Raw genomic sequence first — 19,020 nt, forward strand, 5'->3', positions numbered from 1 at the left:
TCAAACTCCGCCTCTTTACGTCACACTCTGCCTGGTCAAGTTCCGCATTTCTAATATGGCTGCCACTGTTGATTGGCTTCAAAACAGCGCTCAGGAACAGATGGGTGACCTCGGATACTACGTCCATTATTTATACAGTCTATGGTTTTCTACTATGCTTTTCTTTTGTTTTGTTAAACAGTAACTGCAATAAGATAACTGGAATTGTCTGAATAAATAAACAAACATTCAGAATTCCTTTCTGGAATTTCTTTCCAGCTCCTTGAGTTGCGTGTCTCATGCCTAAAGTGGGGAATTGTCATATTTTCATAGCATGAAGTGTGGCTGAATCTGATTGAAAGTAATCAGTAGGTTTTTAGAGTTTTATTTGACTTCACAAGGTTAGATTATACCAAATAATGCCCCCTTGTTGTTATTCAACAAGTCACTGGGCTTCAAATAATCTTGTTTAAAGAGGTGGACAGTCTGAAGGTCAATATTGTGCAGTTACATTTGAAAAAATATATATATTTGTAGCTTAGATTTGAGTCAGTAATCAGGATAGTTTTAAACATATATTTCTGTTTAATGCAAATAAAGCATTATTATAGCAGCAATGTTATATTTTGTAGGGTTGGCTGTGGTGATGGGGCCCACTGAGGTAGCTTTCCAGGGGGCCCAGAATTCCTGGCGACGCCCCTGCAGAGAAACATGACATATCATCCTAACCAAACCTTTGCAGACATTAAATTATATTATGAAAATAACGTGGATGAAAGAACTTTAGTGGAAGTATATTTCACACTTGCATTTCACATAGATTTTAATCGGCTAAGGGGATAGTTAAAATATGGTAAACTGCACTGACAAAACAGGAATGAATCAGTATAAGGTTATTTGTCAAGTAGGTTTATGCCTTATGAGGGGTAAGCTTTTGTGGCTTTGGTAGTTTGTTGAGCACATACATTCTAGGGATGAGTCTGTCATTAGTATCTATGTGTGAGAAGGTGGGCTTTTAATCCAAAGCACATTGAGCCACTGACTCAGCTAGCCCAGGCCTTTTCACTCAAAATACCCCATTGCATCCATTTTGATTAATTTGTGTCATCCAGTTGTTTAGAGCTAGCATCATTGTAACAGCATAGTGCCATGTTGTAACTTACTAAAGCAAAAATACACGGTACAATTTTAAAAGACTTGTTTGTGATACAAGAACCATGACTCACTGAACATAGAAATTCACTTCAAACAGTAAAGTAAATTTTTTGATTTTGAATGTGCTTACCACTTATTTTATGTGCTTCTCTCCACCACAGGGTGAGTAAATTTTATGAGTTTTTGAAAATGTGTGATCACATGTCCAACTTTGTCTATGGTTGCCTAGAAACAAGGGGTGGCTCAACTTCCCCACAGGCTCGAATCAACCCGCTCTCCATACAAATGTGCGGGACTGTGCAAGATGGAGTGCAACGAAAAATATGTAAGTTAAAAGTGTTGGACATTTGCAACCTTGGGCAGATGGACATATTTTAAATCTGAAAACAGAAAGTTTTTTTGAACATGTGTAGAATTGCATCAAGCACATCTTGTGGGTTAGAGAGTTGCATTCAGACTTTGTATTCCTGAGTTCTAGGTCTGTTTTCAGCCAGACTTTCAACTTCCAGAATGTGTATCGATGTGTTTTAGACACTGGCTGTATAACCTACATAAATCATAGGTTTTCCTCTGGGTGTCGGTGTTAAAAATGCAGAGGTGAAGAGGCTCAGTGTTTGTTCAGAGGAAAAACATTCAGTATGTGGTGTGACTTTTTCCTGTTGTAGGAAAAGATAATAGCAGGATACTGCAGGCTAATTGTGATGAATTTAAGGGTGAAAACACTTTGCATGAGCAACAAAGCGCCTGCAGTTGAATAATGCTCAATACAGATATAGAGTTCAGGCATGGGAGTTAATTTCTTACAATTGAGAAACCAGTGACCATTACCTTGTTATATGAATCTGACCTTGATGTTCACGTCATGTTTTTTTCATGGGTTCTCACAGCATAGTAATTACATGTTGTGTGCTTAGCAAGTCATCGCAGCTGTTGGTAAAATATTTAATCCTCTAATAGCATAATCAATCATGTTTTTTTCTGCCGAATGACATGTTTACACTATAATGTTTACACACTAAAATAATAAGCGCCTCAACACTGTCATAGCATGATAATGAATTAAAGCTCAGCTTTTCAGTTATTCCTTCATCAGTGCAAACAGTGGCAGTGAGTCGAAGTAGGCAAACCACGAGGACAATATTAAATAATCTGGCTTGGCATATAGATTTATCTTTTCTCTGCATTTCATCACCCTCCACTTAGTTTTCTTGCAATCTGTTACCTGCACACATCATCATTTTTTATTCATCAGCTGCACTGAGCTTTGTGCATTTCATATGTAATCACAGTGGAATCTAGGAAAACTTGACCTATCACTGTAATGTTTCTGTCTGTATCTATCATATCAAACTGTTTCAATAGGAAACAATGAAATGTGATTAAGGTGATATGAGACACAATAACATAACATGTAAAACGATACAATAAGATAAAATATGAAATGATACAATTCCATACGATATGAAATGATACCATACGATACGATATGATACAATACACAACGATACGATATGAAATACCATATGATACGAAACAATACAATACAATAAAATGAACTACGATATGAAACGACATCATATGATATGAAACAATACAATACGATAAAATTAATTACGATATTAAATGATACCATATGATACGAAACAATACAATACGATAAAATTAATTACGATATGACATGATACCATATGATACGAAACAATACAATACAATAAAATGAACTACGATATGAAACGATATCATATGATACGAAACAATACAACGCTATAAATTAATTACGATATGAAACAATACCATATGATATGAAACGATACAATACAATACAATTAATTACGGTATGAAATGATACCATATGATATGAAACGATACAATACAATACAATTAATTACGATATAAAATGATACCTTACAACATGAAACGATACAATACATTTTGCTACGATATTAAATGATAACATACAATACGAAACGATACTGTAAAATTTGTTACGATATAAAAAGATACGATATGATACAATTTGATACGATATGAAGTGGTACTTTAAGATACGAAACAATACAATACGATACAATCCGCTATTATATGATATGATATGACACTATTTGTTAAATTTGGTCAAGGTACGTTACATGACAATGTGGTATGATATGATACAATATTATACGTCACGACACTGTTTGATGACCTAAATCGCGTTGCTGTGCTATACGATGCAATGGGGTATGATATGATACGATACGAGACAATTACCAATTGGGCTCATGTTCCACATTCTACAAGAACTGATAAGGAAGAATAAGAAGTAATGACTCCAGGAAGTCCATTATTGTGAATTTAAGGTGGGCATATATGGTTAAGTTACATTGGAGCTCTCCTTGTCATCTTCCAGAGAGTAACAGTGAAGAGTATTCAAACTAATGGAAAATCTCATGTAATTTTATCAATATTAGTAACATGTTGAATCTTTAAAAAAGCCTCTATTTTCAAAAGCTGTAAAAACCAAAACTGACCCCCTTTCTAGGAATTTCTTTTTTAGAGGGATTGTTTCTCAGAAAATGTTTTCTTACAGGTTGGGGTTGTCTTCAGTGCACTTTCTTCTGGGATTTACAGGTGTTGCCTTGTTTTATCCACATAGACAACACAGCCATGGGTGCTTGTCAGCAGGGAAATTGCTCAACTTGTGGCACAGGTTATGTATTTCCCTCCCAATGACAGACCTGTCGACAACACTTAATGTCCTTTTTGATGGAAAAAAAAAACATTTTGGAGAGCCTCTCTGAACTGTGCATAATCTTCCCAAGTCTGATATCCTTAAAATAACTTCAAAGTTCTGTATGAAAAAGAGAAAAACATAATGTGCGAAATATCCCCACTTTTATATTGGAAATATGCAAATGTTCAGTATGATGACTTTTATTTGATCTGACAGAGGTACAAACTACTTCTGACTAATACACATAAATGTTTTTTTTATTTGACACACTCACTGAGTGCATCATGCATTCTCTATGTCTCTCTCAGGCTTTGATGTAAGCACAATCAATCCATTGTACCAAAGTTACCCATTTTGGAAACTTGTTTTTGAGTTCTTCTTCTGACCTTGTCTCAAATCTTCAGCAGAGAAAAAATTATTTTCAATCTGTAAAAGAGGAACAAAGGCAGACCACCTTTGATGTGTCTCAGATCAAACTGATCTTCCTGCGGAGTGTTCCTGTTGTGGCCTTAGTGCGAGCAGTTTATAATTTTGAACTGTGTGTTGTTTAAAAAATATCAATGTTCAAAGCTCTAATTAAGATAAAAAATACTTTGATCTACACGGTTATCAATGTATTGCTGTGCTTATTTTGATACCTCAAGTAATGGCTTTAAAAAAGCATTAAAAGAGGCTATTCTCATCTTTTACAGTTTTCAATATAAAGTTTAGTTTTTCATTGGAAGTTACTCCTAAGTGAATCATTTTCTTTAATTATGCAAAAATATTATATAACCAAGATCTATGGGTCTGTCCCAGCTGACTAACAACAACTCTTATCAGTATAAGGCCCTCTCTTTTCTCTCAGGGAGTGGTGGCCTGTTCGGGCAAAGGGCAGTCCAGGATGCATTTTGTTCTCTGTACCATCAAAGCTAGGTATCTTTAACTCCGCTCCCCTGAGAGCTGCAGGGAGATGGAGTCATAGAGAGTGCCTCTCAATATGGGGCACCAAAGCTCTAGAGCCTGCTTGCATATGCTAAAGCTGGAGGAATCTTCCCACCAGGTTTGTCCGGTGAGCTAATTAAAGACTGCAGAGAGACAACAAGCTGACAAGTAGCTTGTCATAGAGTGAAATTAGGTATGAAATCTGTGGGGAGAGAAAAATCTATCCGGACGGTAAAAATGTCTCTTTCTTTTCACCCACTTCTTTGTTGATTAGAGAGCTGCCAGACTCAGGGTTTGCTAACCGCTGCCAGGGAGGAGGGCTCGGTCTGTGGACTGGCGCCCTGGTGAGATGAGACTGCATCATCAGCAGAGCACCAGCATCTCCGCTTCTCAGCAGACCCCATGCTGCCCTGCATCACTGCCTGGCTCGGCTCCATATCGCCTGAAGGTGGGTCGCTGACCTGTGAGAGGCACACTTGTGTCCTGGCTCACATTAGCACTGCACTGCACCGGCACAGCACAAAATATATATATCAGTGCAAAAGATTCTGACGCCCTCAGAGAGAGTTAGAGCATCTCGATTAGCTGAGATTAGATGACATTTTAATTAAATTGAGCTACAGCAGGAGAACGGTGGCTATTCACAGCTTCTCCTGTGTCCTTATGCTACAATTAGCCTCTACATTAAGAACATATGGGGGTTAGGAGGGTCTGAGAGACTAAAATGTTTATAAGTTTTATTGTCAGTTGTAGTATAGTGATTAAGTATTTCATATCCAACCTCAAGACATTAAAAAACATTGCAGCCAATCACGTCCTTAGTCCTTAAGTCAAGGCACCATCCTTTTTTACAACATTCTTTAACAGGATGAAAGATCTTAGCTAGCTAATAGCTTAAATTTAGCAGCTAGCAGCTTTGAATGTCAAAAACTTAAAAGATGCTGACTCATAACATAAAACTGCTTTTTAAAATATTTTTGCCGGTATAATTTACCAGAAGGTCCCTGTAACTAATGCAGCTCTCAGTAAACATCTTCTGAACTATGAACAGTGAAAGAATTGCTACCTCGGTATGATGATAGACTATATAAATAATGGACGTAGTATCCGTGACGTCACCCATCTGTTACTGAGCGCCGTTTTGAAGCCAATCGACAGCGGCAGCCATATTGGAAATGCAGAACTCAACCAGGCATAGTTTGAGGTAAAGAGGCAGAGTTTGAGCCTCCTAGCCAACAGCTATGTGTTCCCGTCCAGGAGTCAAGTCAGTCATGTCCTTATTTGGGCAAAAACTTGTTATCTTAATATCTTCTGAACCGTTGAATTGGAAAAAAATTCACCCCCTGTACAGTGTGTCGATAGAGAAATTAGCTACGTAGAGACAAGCTGTTTTTTGAACCAGGCTGTAAACATGTTTGTTAATGCTGCAGAGATCATCTTTTTTGAATTGGTGTCTATGTGGTTTCCGGTGTTTCTGCAGCCAGCCTCAAGCGGATTCTCGATGAATTGCAGTTTATAACACTTCCGCATGGGCTTCATAGTTTGAGACGGGGGGTTGCCGCTTGACTCTTATGCACAATTTTGCTAATATGTTGGTACAAAAACATCAGTTACTCTGTTATCCTTAATTTTGCCTTCACTTCTTTATTTGGAATAACATGTCTGAATACATGACTTAGATAAAGTCAGCTATATTTCAATCAAGTGAAATGCTTGGTTTAAATTATAAAATGTTAAATTATAAAAAACAAACTAGGAGCATAGGTCACAGTTATTGAATAAATGTTGCCAAAGGAAATTAATTCAAAGCAATAACCTACCTTTACACACTGGTAATAAAATAAAATATCTGTGCACAACCTCTGTTTCAAAACTACTCAAGTCTTTCAAACGTTTGGAGTCCAGTGCACATTAGTTATCAGATCGTGATTTAGACATCCCCTAACCTCTCTCCACCTCTGCTTTCAAACCTGTATGTTTTCTGTGTGCTGTCAACCCCGCAGCCACACGCCCTTTTATGGGCACTGGCGGGGCATTTACCAATGCTTATTAGGGGAATATGGCACTGGCATTCTACAATTTAAGGACAGGGTCATAAATCTGACTTAAACTTTTCTCAGGGACCTTCTTAAGAACAAGCTGGAAAAAAAAAACATACAAAGATTTTGGTGAGTGAGGCCCCAGTGTTCTAATCAGTTGTATCTGTAATTCATCAGGTCTGTTTCCAGAAAGGGAGGACTCTGAGGAAAATTAGGATTCTGGTTGTACCTTTTTAAGCATGAAGAGTGAAGTATTCCTAACCTAGACACTGAGTAGTAGTAGCTCACTATGCAGCCTACTCTGACATCTTTTCTGCTTGATAGTTGCTGATTTGTAGCTTTGAACCATCAACAGCTTACAAACTAAAGCCTCAGCTCAGCACATGGCCTCTTGTGACATATTGTCCATCCAAAATCAGTTGGAGATGCATGATTTTTTTAAAGTGAAGCTGCTTTGTTCAGTGTTTCATGATTAGGTTGATTTAATTTGGAGTTAGTTACAGCTGTATGTTCCTGATCGGTGTCTTCCCCTCCCCCCTGTGTTCCATCCTGCAGGTGAATCAAATGATTAAGGTAAAGAGGTTCACCTGCTCTAAGGTGCTTAAAAGCCTACTGCTGCCTGCATTAGGAGAGGCATTTGAGATTGGGGACTGCTGTGGTTAATTCAAGGGATTTGTGTGCGTCTGTTGTATTGTAGTTTTTGTTAATTCAGTCTTTAGTTGTTTTTTGTGATTTAAAACTGGGGTTGGTAGTCAGATTTAGATACACTTTTTGTCATACTAGTTAAAATGATGATGTCCCGATGGCAATCAATACATAATGTGTTCTTAAACAAGAGTAAAAAAAGCTGCTATCTACAGCCGGAGTAAACCTTGGAAAACACCAACCAATCACCGTCATTAGGGTCCAATTTATGAAACCAATCAAATCCCGTCCTGCCGTTCTGCCCACCTCCGGCTTCTCGCTTAACCTTGGGCCTGTCCCCTCTGACCCAGATGAGGTGCTTTGGTCAGGACTGTAGTCCGGATCAGAGTCTAAAAAGCTCTCACCATGGGGGCTCTGACAGGCAAAAGAATGAATGACATTTAGTAAGTCCTACAGAAAATGTATAGGTATTATACCGTCTGTCCGGACACTGTAGGGATGACGAGCCGATTCGTGAACACGTTCAGTTTTAATAACCGGTCACTGTCGGCCGTGATCACGCCAACCAACAAAGCAACAATCAATGTTTGAATGAATGAAGAACTTCTCCTGCCTGTCTCTCCTCTCTCCCGCTCGCTGTGAGTTGTGGGTACTAACAACAGCCATGTTTGTTTGTGTTTTTAACTTTCACGAGGACCGGTTTTGAATCAGTCATGATCATATGGTCGTGATTGAATCAGCTGCGCTCATGCATGTGAGTGGGGACGTCGTTTTGGAGGAGCTCTGAGCGGCTCCGAGGGGAAGGGTTAAACGGAGTCCTGAGGAAATGCTACATTCAAATTCATGCTAGTTTTCCGTGACTACCAACCCTAGCTTTAATTCCTTGTGTCATTTAATAATAAATCATTTTGCTAAGTGTTTTAAGGTATTTTTGTGATTTAAAATGGGTCTTTGTGTGGATTGTTGGCCCATAGAGATGCCTTAGTGTGAGGTGTAAAAAGTGGAAGAGATCTCTAAGCAGAATCAGGCACCCTGTGAAAACCTTGTAAGCAATGATCAGTGAGATAATCTAACCCTAAAAACATTAGCACCAACAAAATAGTAAGCAGCACCTCAGCTCTCAGTCCTCCGTGACACATTCACCAAAAAGTGTCATAGAAAAGCAGACTTTTACTGAACTGCTGCTTTGTTCAGTATTTTAACAGTTTGGTCCATTGGATCTGTTTGTTTTGGAGAGGAGTAAACTTTGGTGTACCTTTTTTAGTTTTAGCTAAAACTGTCATACTGGTTCAATCTTAAGGGTCACCTTGGGAGCAGGTTGCAAGTTTCCAGCATATCAAACTGTTTCTATTGCATTTCTCTGAATACATGGATGTAGTTTTTAAAAAAAGTGCAGAACTCAAATGACACAATGTGATGTGACTTGGGTTTTTAACCCAGTGGAAAATCTAGTGGACTTTTAGAGGGCAGTTTTGTTATATGATGTCTGTCAGTTCCATATGCTGGGATAGTTTGATTCTGCTGTGGCCCAAAAAAGGCCAAGGTAAGAGGGGAAAAATGTTTCTCAGGTGAAACACTTTAAGTTGAAACATTAAAAAAAACAACTGAGAATTCAGCATGGCAAAGAGCTACAGTAATCAAAGCAAAACGTAAGAGAACAAAGTGAGATTAAGATATTTTATTCTGATTGTTGCAGGTTTCCAGCTGTTAACAAAGACTTTGAAGTGGCAAATAAGCCAGTGGTAACCACAAATGCACACTGACAACACAACACCTACTGCTTGGTGCTAACAAAATAAAAAAATTGGGTTTTCTTTTACTACTGATTAAGGAATAAAAGAAGAAGGAGAATGCAGGCATTTGTGTTTTTGAAATGAGGGATTTCATGGACTCTATTAACTTTGACATTAACACAACTGTGAAAGACCAATATGGTATTTTTTCAGCTTCTACATATCTTATAATAAGGGGTCTGGAGAGCTTGACGTCAAATAGAGTGAGTTAAATCTTGTTCACAATTCCATTAGTATGTAGACATTTGAATACTAAGTGATATCTAGAGATTTGATTCTAGACTGAAACACTCCTTTGCTCACCCCTCCTGTCTGTGTAGTGGCGGTTGTCTGTGAGGACATGAAGCTCCTGTGATGCATTATAAGTATGATCCTCCATTTGTGAAGTTGTTACTCTAAAAATTTCCTTTAAATACAAATTATTTTGCTCACAACAACCACAATTTCATCTTCTTCATCTTCCAACTGATGCATTTTACGTGGCAAGTCACTAAATACAAAAACACATTTTTTTGCATTTAGTGAGTGATTTTATTACTGCTTCACATATAAAAGAACTGTTATTGCTCTTCTCACTGCTCAGCTCTTTTTATGTTTTCATTAACTTGAATATAAAACAACAACATATACCAAATAAAAATTAGCTAAGCTGTAGCCTCATTGGAACTGCTCACTTCTGCAATGCATAACCTTAATATGTCAAAACCCCCAGACTTGTTTTGTTTTAGCTGCAGGCTTGAATCCAACAACAAACAAACGAACAAATGTATAAATGTTCTGTCATCTCTTAATGCCTGTTTTTTGTTTTACATAATTATTGTACGATGCAAAGATCTTATATCTTAACTTCAGTTAACAACTTTCTGGCTGTTAAAACTCCTGAAAATTAAAACTGGAAGACACGATGTTGACATGAACAGAAGTCCTTCATACTCTTATATTAATAGTTATTTGGCTTATTTCATAATAATAATCAGTGAGGAGCTTCAATTATCCTTGTAGGATCACTTGTAAGGATCATGAATTGAAACAATCCTGCCAACCCAACCCTAATAGTAACTGTAACCCTAAACCTAGTTCAACCCTAACCCAACCCTTACCCAATCCAAACTTTCACGGAACCCTAATCTTAACCCCAGAGCCCAAACCAACTCAAATTCAAAATCTCACCCCAAAACCCAAACCAACCCCAAATCTTACCCAAAACCCAACCCACCCAAACCAAATTCAAAACCTTAACCCAAAAACCCAACCCAACCGAAATGTAAACCCTTACCCCAAACACCAACTAAACCCAACCAAAATTCAAACTCTTACCCCAAAACCCAACCCAACCAAACCCAAATTTCAATTTCTAACCCCAAAATAGAATCCAAATTCAAACCCTTCACTAAACACCCAACCTAAACCAAATTCAAAGCCTTAGCCCCAAAACCTCAAAATCCAACCAAACCCAAATATCAATTTCTTACCCAAAATCCAGCTCAAGCCAAGCAACATTCGAACTCTTACCCCAAAACCCAAATGAACCTAAACGAAATTCAAACTCTTACCCCAAAACCCAACCCATCCAAACCCAAATTTAAATTTCTTACCTCAAAAATCCAGTCCAAATTCAAACCCTTTTCCGAGAATCAGACCAAACCCTTACTCCATCCTCAAAATGTACCACAACTACAAAATAAATAAAGTTTGCGGCTGTTTTCTATACCCTCCACCAATGACAATATTACCAACATTCTGCATAATGAGACCAAATAGTGTCAACAAAGGACTGGGTAGGTATCAAAAGCAGGCCACAGCTACACATTTAGAGCAAATAATGTATTCATAATCCTATACTGTAGGTAAACTGTTGGGTTTTTCAAAATGTAAAACAAGCTTTCAATTTCAATACAGTTCAACTTGCAGGAAAATTCAAAAAACCTGAACAAAACAAAGCGTTATATAAGAGAAAAAGACCTTTACTGACACAGGTTGTTCCTTTGTATGTCAGTTTTGATGGCTTACAGGCTTAAAGGCAAAGCTTTATGTAACTTCCTGTGTGCGTTTCAGAGCCCAAGTGAAAGTATAACAATAATTCTTTTCAGTTCTGATCCCTTGCCCCCCTTTTTTCTTACCTCTTGATCATCTCTTATTTTGGCACACTCTGTCCCGTTTTCTGTCTGACATCTTCCCCTTTCCGCAGTCGCTCTCTCCTGTGCTGCCTGAATGACTTTTCACTGGCTAATAACAAAAACACTGACTTAGTAAAGTCTGCTGTAGATTGTAACAAGGATCAAAACTGCTTTCACGCTTAAGACATTGTACAGATTGTTTTGCAGCTGAAATGAAAACACCTCATTTATATCAGTGCTTTTTTAAAATTTGTTCTTCTCTGTTTATCCTTCCTAGAGAAAAATTTGCATCCACGCCTCCTCATTTTGCACGTGCCCTTGCAAACTCACCGCTCTCATTTCAACACTTCTTGCTCTAATGACTGAATTATTGCTCTTCACCCTCCACAAAACCAGCCACAGCGATGCATGCTATGACCCAATGTACACACCAATGGAAGGAAAAAAAAGCGGGATAGGAAAATGCCGCCAAGATTGAGATGTGACTCAGACCGTGAGTTTGCAATCTATTAACAGCCTAATAGATATTCCCATGGCTTCTGTTTCAAGGAGAAAGAAAACTTATTTTCAAAAACCCTGAAAGCTTGATTAAATGTTCCACTCGATGACATTAAGAAGGACTGAGATGGATATTTTTGTGACTCCATAAAATAAACAGCCGTTAACCCACCAGTGAAATAATCATGTTCAACAGCAACACTCATTACAAAACATAATTAATGAACAACTGAGTCCTGCCAAGCCCAACTCAGATGGATTCCAGGCCTGATTTCCCCGTGCTGTTCCATGGTGGGCAAATCTGAGATAGGGCTAATCAACTTCTCTACTTCTTCACAGCAGAAGAAACCAAGTGTGTGCTGTTTGAGAGGTTATTGCACTCTTCATGGCGGGAGAACGAATTAAAGTACATTTTATTGTGTCACCGTGTGTGTCTTCTCCAGCTGCGTGCACCTTGGTGTTACAGCAAGGATGACTCAAATCTGAATCCCCAAGAAGTCACAAATAATCTTGTCCACATTTGTGTCTGAGTAGCCAGTGTTTGAATTTCCTTCATGAGAAAAAAACAGTAACTTCTTTTAATCATGTTTACTGTGTACACATACAAATCTACACAATATAAAACTACATTTTATACACATGGTCTTCTGCTTTTGAAAAATTAAGTTTCAATGTGGAAACCTACATGGAAAATTTCTTAGGCGTCTCATTCGTCAATGTCGTGCTTTTCAGCACACGCCTTACCACTTATGTTTTAACCTTAAAAAACATAGCTGACATTATTACAAGATATTTCAATTTATATTTCTTGAGATAACTGAATGTGTCTCTCCCCTTGAACAAGCAAGTGTTTATTTTTGTTCAGTTGCATACAAAGTAAAAATCAAACAGAACAGCCTTGACACTTGCACTACACTAGCTTGCTTATTTTTTGGTGAATGAGTTGCCTGAAACATAATGTGGAAATGAAGTCTGAATTGCTGGCATGAATGTAGGACTTCTATGTTGAAGACAAGGAGCTGGGCTTTGACGTCTTCACTGAATTGGAAATATAAAGAGTGAATCTTGACGTATAGAATCAGTCGATAATGCAATGGCAACTTAAGGTATGATCAATGAAGGATACATATTGGCCCTCATGTATCAATCTTGCATGAAAACGGGTGGAGATCTGAGTGCAGAATTGGTCTTACAACAGGACACACATGTGATTTATGAAACATTCGTATCTGACCAATCCCAGCGGACGAATGATAGGGTCTTGATAAATGTGGCGGCTGAAAACAGTCATCATTTAAATATCACGCCCCTAATTATTCACAGTTCAGCCGGGATCACCTGTAGAATTTCGACATGGAGGGACGCTCTACGGTAAAAAAAACAGGAAACATGTCTGATCTGGAGATCGACACCATAGCAACGGAGGTAGAGACATAAATCTGTGTGGTTTGGCAGCCAGAAAAGAGGCATTACAGGAGTCAGAAAAACCCCGTCTGGATGGAAATCAATGCAGCAGCGTAGGTTTCAAATCTGAACTCCAGCTGAAGTTTAAACATGTTATTTAAATCCTTTGTTATAAAACAAACATATTCAGTTAGCACTAGCTAATCACTCAGAAGTTAGCTATGGAAAAAATAACCAGCAGTCAAAAAACAGCCAAGTCATGATAAAAGTAAAAGTTTCCTCTGGATAAGGAGTGGATACAATTTGCTGGTAAATATTACATTAGTAACAGATTCTACTTAAAGCAAAGTGTAAAAGTAACGACAGTGGTGCTTTGCTGCTTGCAACAGGATGTTTAGCTTATTGAACTGCCCTTGGCAGGATAAGTCTACTGTGAAATGCGAAAAGGACAATGGCAATCTCAACATAAGGGTGTCATCATGAGCAATGCTCATGATGGGTCAGACTGAGTCTGATCCTGTCTTGAAGTTGGGTCTCTGTTCATAATTTGACATAGAGTGGTCTAGACCTCCTATGTTTGTAAAAGCGTCTTGAGATAACGTTTGTTGTGATTTGGGGCTATACAAATAAAGATTGATTGATTGATTGATTGATCAGGGTCATAAGTCTAAAGCCTTATTTATACTTCTGCATCGAATCGACGGCGTAGCCTTCGCCGGAGGTCTGCATAGCTCCTGTACCTATGCACAGACCTACGCACGTAGCTGACGTGCAACTCCTCCAAAATGTACCTATGTGTCGAATCGACGCGGACTGCAAGCCCTGTAATTGGTGGATCGGCGGCATTGTATTTCCCACATTAACAGCACTTCCGGGATTCCCACTCATCGACCGCACATCAGCCGTGTATTTCATCTCCTCTACTCTATTCTTCATGTAATCATGTCTATATGACAAACAGTAACTTGTATCAGCTCTAAAATAACATAACACGCTCTGAATTGCTCTGGTAAAGTAAACAGAGCTCGTAGCAGGCCTGGAAACAGACGACCGCACGTTTCAGCGGAGTATTGCTGTGCGACACAGACACATCGACGCAGAAGAACAGTATGCAGTGCGCATGTCAGCGTCAGCACCTGCTGCGTAGGGAGTGACGAAGAAGTATAAAACAGTAAAAATTCTAAATGCACAACTTTTTGGGTGTCATATTAAGCATCCACCAAGAGCTCTGTAATAAATAAATAAACTATAACAATTATAAAACCATGGTCAAAATCATCTCATCTAGCAGCTGCTCAAACCATTGAGGCATGTTTCTTTTGGCCAGTGGATTGTTAGTACTGAAAATAGAATCCAAAGTACTGATTTGATTTTCCATTCTGAAATAAAAAAAAAATGTATTTCAAACACTGAGCAATTTTTATTTTTCATGGTCACCATGGGACCAGCAAAATTTCAAATTAATTTGATTTTCATTTTCAGCTCAGCACATCAAAAAATAAAATCACTCAGAGACAGAAATGAAAATTGGCCATTTTTTTTTCATTTTGTTTTTGGAGCAGCATGTGTCTATGGGCGAGTGTAGTGAAAAAAGACAGGCTGGGGCACTTTTGGATGTCTACCCTCCAGGCAGTAGCGCCAGGCAGACCTCAGCGCTGTCAGGCTCCCGAGGTGTAGATCAACAATTACATGAGCCTCCTGTTGATGCACATCAAAGAGACAGCAAACTGCTTCCTCTGCTGCAAGCAGGAATGTCATCGTCCTACCTTATGACATGCCTTAACCAATCATCATTCCTCATAAGTCATGCATCAACCTGTACCCTAAGCCTAACCCAATCAGAGGCAGAGTGAAGCAACCATGACTTTGTAGCATACCTTGATGAACACTTTATACATTGATTAGTAACTTGTAACTTGTTTGGCTTACTGGTTAGATAAGGGGTTCCAAAACTTTTCAGCCCGCGACCCCACAATATAGGTGCCAAAGACTCGCGACCCCCACTGTCCCCCAAAGTGATTTAATGTGTCTTCATTTAGCTGGTCTGCAGAAAATGACCCTATACCTATATGATCATGTGGCTGTGTTTCCTGTGCCGTAATGAATTAACCTACTGCTACTGATGCTTTTGATAATTAACTGTTCACTGACCCTAAACTTAGGAGCCATCTGGCAACAAAGAAAGGCAGAAAACTCATTACGTTTTCTATTTTCCATGTTTTATTTCAAGTTTAGCTACTATTTTTGTCTATATTTTTACTATAATGGGTAAAATGTACTTTTTTTTTAGATAACTCTAAAAAAAAAAAAAAACATTCTGGAAGACATTTCACGACCCCCATTTGTGTCTCACAACCCTCAAGGGGGTCCCAACCAACACTTTGGGAACTCCTGAGTTAGATCATGCGCCCCATGAAGCTATCACCATGAAGCGAGCGACCTGTATTCCATTCCAACCTGAGGCCCTTCACCCCATGTCATAACCCACTGTCTCTCTCGCAATTTCCTACCATACCCACTGTTGTATCCTCTCTCAATAAAGGCATAAAAGCCCACAGTCATCAGGTAGTCCAGTGGGTGGCCTTGCTGAAGCGGCTTGTATGTGGGAGAGGAGGGAAAAAGAGAGAGGGGGAGGAGAGGAAGTATAAAGTGTGATCTACTTTGTGTTAGAATGGGCTCACTGAAGTCATTAACAGAACCCAGAAAGTGTTGGACTGGATTATTTCTCTTACACACCTACAATGTCTACAATAGCCTTGCTCAAATGTGTGATAAATAACAAAAAAATTTAAACTAGTAATTAAATAGTTGAAACAGCTAAAGTGGAGAATAAATGTGCTAGCAGTTAGCAAAAAAAGTAAACTAAAAGTGGAAGTTAATGAGTGAAAAGAGAGTAAAAAAGGGAAACAGGTGAAATGTTCAGCTTCTTTCACTCCAACTTGATGCAGCAGTAAGAATGCAAGTTTGACCAAACTGACCTTAACACTGACAGTTCAATTTCAATGAAAAATTACTGTAGCAATATCCTCTCCATGATATAACTTGTGTTGAATTACACAGCCTAAAACTTGTTCTTGGCTGTTGGGTTATATCAGACAAAAATATATTGGGAATTACTTTCGGTAGATGTCCTGTGCTGTTTTGTCTAAAAGTAAAATAAGCCCTTTACAGCTCTGGAATTTGAAATTCAGAGGAATATTCTTGATCGTACGAGATTCTGCTCCAGGCAGCTGGTAAATTCATCAGCACCCTATTAGTATATGGTTTTCACTTCTCCTCAACAGTTGTCCAGAATGGCTAATGAGCAGCCAACGCAGTGCTGGAAATCGAGTGAATGGCATTTTTGATCAACAGTCCTGTCAGCAATCAGAGAGAAGGTTTACATTGGTACAATTGGCTTACTCTTAATACCAAGAAAATGTGCTCTTACCACTGTTGCCTCGCAGAGACAATCACATTTTTCCCTTACAAAAATTGGACTTAAATACTTTGAAATATGACAAAAGACCAAAGATTAAATATTAAGCAAAAGCGTTTTGCTAAAGAGATTAAACCCAGCAGGTTTTCCATCACCTCTACAATGTATTGAATGCTTTTTTGAGCTTTGTCTAAGGTGAATCATCTTACATCATATGAAAGGAGAACCAAGGACTTATTTTCATTTCCTTTATCCATTTTCCTGACAACTTGCCTCAGATTTTCTCCTCTGGAAACTTGCGGTGGATAATCTGACATCTCATGAATGGTGATCTATCCGAGGGACACTCTCCGAGGCAAAGTTTTTCCTCTCCTAAGAGGATGGAAGATTATTGTAAGATCCTTAGTCGTAGTCAAGAGAGAGCTTAAGCAGTCGACATCATTAGTGCAAAGAATGAACATCATCGTCATCAGATTGTCATGTCTCCTTCCACAATCACAGAGGTCTCTCTGATAGTGATAATGATGCACGTGGAACATGGGTCCCATTTACCAACATCTGTCATGTAAATGAGGTCGATCTTATTTTGGTGTTCTGTCAAGCTGAATCGTGCAGCTCATCAAATAGGAGAACAAAGAAAGGTCATCATGAAAGGCATAAAATATACGGAGAAATGTTGATCCTGTCATGTCAAGGCGGGCCAACAGATGTTCTTGTCACTTGCAATATGCAAATTTATGAGACCTTATATAATTGTATCCTACATCTTATTACATTGCTATGTGTGTTGCTTCAGCCAACTCTTCATTTCCCTTTATTCATAGCTCATACCACTGATACTATGGTGTTTGTGAGCATGTTGTTTTACATGCTATGGTGTCTGTGATCCCTAGCTTATTATTTTCTTACAGTTTTTCTCAGTGGCTTTGGTACATTTCTCAGATCTGAATTGAAATTCTCAAAACTACTTATTCAATCACATCATTGCGTCACTTGTGCACATCAAAAAAGCAGTTTCTCATTTCTTTGAACAAGTTGCAAATGCTTTGGTACATCCAAGCAAATGATTATGTACAATTCTCTGCTGTTTCCTACATTATCAAGTGCTTATGTCATGTTGATCAATATGTATTATAATGGGTCTCTGTTGAATAGTCTCACCCTCCACAACATTTAGGCGTTAGTTCATCGCATAAGTCTTCACATGCAAAATGGTTGAACATGTCAGAATATTTCAGTCATATTTCTGTACATTTCCATCAGCCCTTTTTTCTAAATCTGTCCTGAATTGGTAAATTGCTCCCAGGTGAATCTTGACTTTCACTAGCGAAGGGAAATGTGTGAAGCATTAGATCAACCAATGATCAACCAGTTTTCTGAAATAGCTCAAAGGTGCATCTCATGAACCATCAACTGGCAAGTATTTATATACTTATATACCATTTACTTGTGCGAAAATGTGAATCTTGTCCAGTCTCTTGCAATCAATCTCCCACATACACTAAGGTGTAACTTACAATTTACAATAACTGTCATCAAAACTTTAGCCATAGTTTACATCAGAACGTCCCTCCAGAGTACACTGTTATATTGACAACATGACTAGGCAATTTGACTGTCTTATCCGTACACAATGACACAAGGACTTGTCATGCTGATGGCACTGACATGTTCATTGACACAGATGTTTAATTTTGAGAGATGAACTAAGGATTTTGAGCAAGATACTGGCTTTTGCAGTTAATCCATGGTGTTTTACTATTTGAGAAATGCACTTACTGTTTTGCAAATGCTGAGGATGATTCGAGAAATCTACCAAAGCGACTGAGAAAAACTGTAATTAGACACTGGGGAATTCTGGTTTGTGTTGATTTTGGCACCCCCTGTGGTCAAAGAGAAACCTTTTACCTCTTCCCTCTTTTTGACCTCCGTTTTTCTTCTTTAACCATCCATTATCTTGACAGCTTATGCCGTTCAGGGTCACAGAGGGCTGGAGCAAATCCCAGCTGACTTCGGCCGGAAGGCAGGGTACACCCTGGACAGGTCGCCAACCTATCACAGGGCAAACATGGAGAGACAGACAACCATTCACGCACACAATCACTCCTGTGGGCAATTTAGAGTGATCAATCAACCTGATGAGCATGTTTTTGAACTGTGGGAGGAAGCCGGAGTCCCCAGAGAGAACCCACGCATGCACTGGGAGAACATGCAAATTCCACACAGAAAGGCACCTGCCCGACCGGGGACTCAAACCAGGAACCTTCTAGCTGTGAGGCAACAGCGCTACCCACTGCACCACCGTGCAGCCCCCATCTTCTTTTTTAATGTAAAG

At 38.8% G+C, this 19,020-nt stretch overlaps 1 long non-coding RNA gene across 3 annotated transcripts; it reads left to right on the plus strand.

The window, feature by feature from the left end:
- The first annotated feature begins 1,360 nt into the window (after positions 1 to 1,360).
- Positions 1,361 to 18,720, plus strand: LOC117830347. Of its 3 annotated transcripts, none has more exons than XR_004634766.1 (3): positions 1,361 to 1,459; positions 5,046 to 5,219; positions 18,650 to 18,720. It is a non-coding gene; the product is annotated as an uncharacterized LOC117830347 (long non-coding RNA). The 3 variants fall into 3 exon arrangements; XR_004634765.1 differs by lacking the exon at positions 18,650 to 18,720 and adding an exon at positions 11,643 to 11,927; XR_004634764.1 differs by lacking the exon at positions 18,650 to 18,720 and adding an exon at positions 9,152 to 9,303.
- The last annotated feature ends 300 nt before the right edge of the window (positions 18,721 to 19,020 follow it).

The sequence above is a fragment of the Notolabrus celidotus genome, chromosome 18, assembly GCF_009762535.1.
Source record: "Notolabrus celidotus isolate fNotCel1 chromosome 18, fNotCel1.pri, whole genome shotgun sequence".
NCBI lineage: Eukaryota > Metazoa > Chordata > Actinopteri > Labriformes > Labridae > Notolabrus > Notolabrus celidotus.